Source organism: Heterocephalus glaber, unplaced genomic scaffold (assembly GCF_053883595.1).
Source record: "Heterocephalus glaber isolate CG9 unplaced genomic scaffold, H.glaber_assembly_v1.0 deba00000943, whole genome shotgun sequence".
In the NCBI taxonomy this organism is placed as follows: domain Eukaryota; kingdom Metazoa; phylum Chordata; class Mammalia; order Rodentia; family Bathyergidae; genus Heterocephalus; species Heterocephalus glaber.
In genome coordinates, this window is record NW_028258175.1 from 11,038,498 (window position 1) to 11,041,918 (window position 3,421).

The window sequence follows — 3,421 nt, forward strand, 5'->3', positions numbered from 1 at the left end:
GTTCCCACTTGTGTAGACCTCCCAAAGCCCAGGGGCTGGAAGAAGGCAGACTTTGCATGTCAAGTGCTGTAGCTTCTAGTAAGACTGGGCCCTAGGCAAGCTTGGAAGAAAGCAGGCCAGGCAAGGAACCAGGAACCACACATTCCTGACTGGCAGATGCCCTGTGGCTGGGAAAGCTTTGCTGGTAACTCTCCCATTAGCCTTTGCCAGACACCAACCCTCTCTTGTCCACACACAAACCAATACCCAACTTATACTGAGGACTGCCCTGCTCACAGCTGAAGGTTCTGGGCCAACAGAGTTCATGCAGGGCTGTGGCCCCAGCCTGGGCTTCTCAATGGAAGCCACACCTTGAGACTGGAAGTTTCTTGCTGGGTCAGAGGGGCTCCTTGTGTCCGTCACCCACCAGGCTCACAGCTCATAGAGGATCACAGGGAAATCCACGTGGATGCGGCGGTGGGGGGGGAATCCAGCTTCACGATGCCCTGAGGAATCAAATTCTTATACACCCGCCTCAGCTTGGCCCGCTTCTGGCCGTTCTTGGTGACGATTGTCTCCTCATAGAACTCATGAGCCAGATCCCCATCTCCTCATAGAACATGGAGCCGCGGCGCGTGAATACGAAGGGGGGCGCCCCTCGGCCTCGAGGCCTCACCAAGGCTTGCTCAGCGCCCGTAGTCTCCGGGATGCCGCCTCCCGCCGCCGAGGTGAAGGGCCAAAGGCCCCTAGCTTTGGAGCTGCTGGTGTCCATGTCAGGGTCGCCGGCGCATGGCGATCCAGCGGCCGCTGCGTTCTCACAGTGCAGAACACGCCACCATGCCAAGCCCCAGCCTCTGTCCTTAGGTGGTAGCGCCGCAGCCTTCCGGAGGCTGGGTTGTCTCCACGGAAACCTCACTTCCGCTTCCGTACGCCTTGCACGCTGCCCCCTCTGATTGGTTATTTTAAGGATAAATTTATATCCCAGTCCTAGCCACTTACTCAAATTATTCCAATCATTCAAATTATTCCAATCAAATACAACTTCAGTTGTTCCAACATCCTTCACATGAAACAAGAAGTTTTCATGCAGAGAAGGTAATTTATATTCACAAATATATGGCAAAGGAATACGACAAAAATATCTTGTAAAGTAATAGTTTGATACAGTTGCATTTTGCTGTAAAATGTAGCAATCTGTTTCATTCTTAGGGAGCAGTAGAAAAGAAAACATTTCATTTTTCTTAAGGCCAAAGGATGATCCATCTGTCAAGTTAGATGATCTTTCTTAATATGGTTAAAACCGGTCCATATCATTATTCAATTCTTTGACCTGAGATGTGAAAATATAAAATGTTTTTCTTCTTCATTTTTTATATCCACAAGGTGTGCAGAATTTAAGAAAAACTTGCACTGTTGTTGGGCTACTTTCCATGGTTTGCTCTCACTATTTAATCTATAACAGTTATTTTTTAATGCTACCCATCCTTGTGAACATGAACCTGTTTCAACTTGAACATTCAGTTTCTGAAATATGTTTATGAAATCCAAATGCAACTGTTTAAATTCAAATGTAAAAGCATATAAAGTTGCAGCTTTCAAATTTTCCCATTCATAAACCATAACATTATTTTGTATAATTTGTGAAAAATTATTAAGAGATAGTGACACCAATATATCACTGAAAGAGAGCACATTCCAATCAAAAGAAACACTTGTACTTGTTGCTATTATTTTAATATCACTAGTTGAGATTCCACGAGTTTGGAATGACTTTTCACATAAAATTTTTCCATATTTTATGGACTGTATTATGATGTAATAGTCTTCATTTTCTACTAGGGTTATTGACTTCTGACGTTTTTGTGGGTCTACAGGAATTCTTTTGACATTTTTATTAAGAAGTTGATATTTTAAAAAATAAAACTCAGGATTTCCTCCCTTAGGAAATTCATCCCACTCAATAAAAACTGCTGTTGTTTGTTTATTAATTGGTATATAGTGGAAACTATTTGAGATCTTAACGTGTTGCACCCAGAGCAGCAGAATAATTGGTTTCTCCATCCAAAGTCCCAACAGTTCCAGGATTATTCAAAAGTCCAAGAAAAAGTCTCCTCTGAGGATCAGGCAAACTTTTGGCTGTGAAGCTCTACTGGGCCCTGGGCCTGTCACTACTTGGTCAGAGCTCACTTCACAGGGTATTAATTCCTCCTCTTTTCGAGACGGAGTCGGGCATTCCTGGAGGCATACATTTTAACAGGCCCAGCAGTATAAGGGAAGCAAAAGCTCCAACAGAGAAAATTAGAGGGGAAGGTGCCTTTCCTCCCGCAAAGGGGACTGAGAAGGTGCTGTGGGGCTGGTGAAAGACCAATGGTGGTGCTAAGTTTTTGATTTTTAAAAATAAATACCACCAAGTTTTTTTTTAAGGTATTGAGCTACTAGCCCCATAAGATTGTACTTTTAAGAAGACTGCAACTTCAGGACAGAAAGTTACCCAAGGTTATCCATATCTATACTCTACTCTCTAGGCTTGTTTATGCTTCTTAGGCTTGTTTGTTTTTGTTCTTCCAAGCCCATCGTACCCCAAATTACCTAATGATATTATAAGTCCATAAATCAGCTTAGTTGGTAAGGTAAAGGGCATAAAACTGACCTGAAGATAGATAAACAGATTCAAAAACTTCAAAGAATGTTTTCAGGCAAAATATCTTACACCACCATTCCCTGTAAAATGGGCCATCCTTTCACCTGTAAAATGATCCATTATCTTTTTTACCTGTGGGTGGATCATTACTTTTTCCTGGAAACTAACTCAAACCCAAACTTTCTATAGACTCACAAATTCCACAGATTTCCACTCCCCAAACACAAAAACATCCCCTCAAATCCAGACTATAGCGCATTTTTTTCTTGAGGGCCCACACTATTTTCTTTGAGTGTGTACTTAAAATTCTGTCCAATAACCCTCCCCTCTCTCTACTTAGGCATATCATAATCAAAATTTCTTTAAATCAGGGCTGGAGATTTAGCTCAGTGGTTCTGCCACCTGCCTCACAAGCGTAAGGACCCGAGTTCAATCCCTGGTACCAAAAAAAAAAAAAAAAGATATCCTCTTTAAATCAAAAATGAAGAGAAAATTGTGAAAGCAATCAGAGGGAAATGACACATAATACCCAAAGGGACAGTTGTTCAAATCGCCCCTAACTTATCAGAAACAAAGGAAGTTAGGAAAACAGAAGCAGCTAGGGCGTGACCTCATCAAAATGGCAGATCACCCCTCCATCCGATAACCTCCTATAGCAACAATAATTTTTCAGCCACTCACAGACCAAAATCCCTCAGATAAGAGTTTATGAAACAGTGGAGAGGCCCAAGATGTAGGAGGTTTTGTTTTTGAGAGAGTAGACCTGCACACCCAAGTAGCAGACTGGTTACCTGTCATCCC

The 3,421-nt window shown here is 42.6% G+C and overlaps 1 pseudogene; it reads right to left on the reverse strand.

Annotated features, from left to right (window-relative positions):
• Positions 1 to 227: 227 nt before the first annotated feature.
• On the reverse strand, positions 228 to 846 carry LOC147828671 (tumor suppressor candidate 2 pseudogene; annotated as a pseudogene).
• Between the last annotated feature and the right edge of the window lie 2,575 nt (positions 847 to 3,421).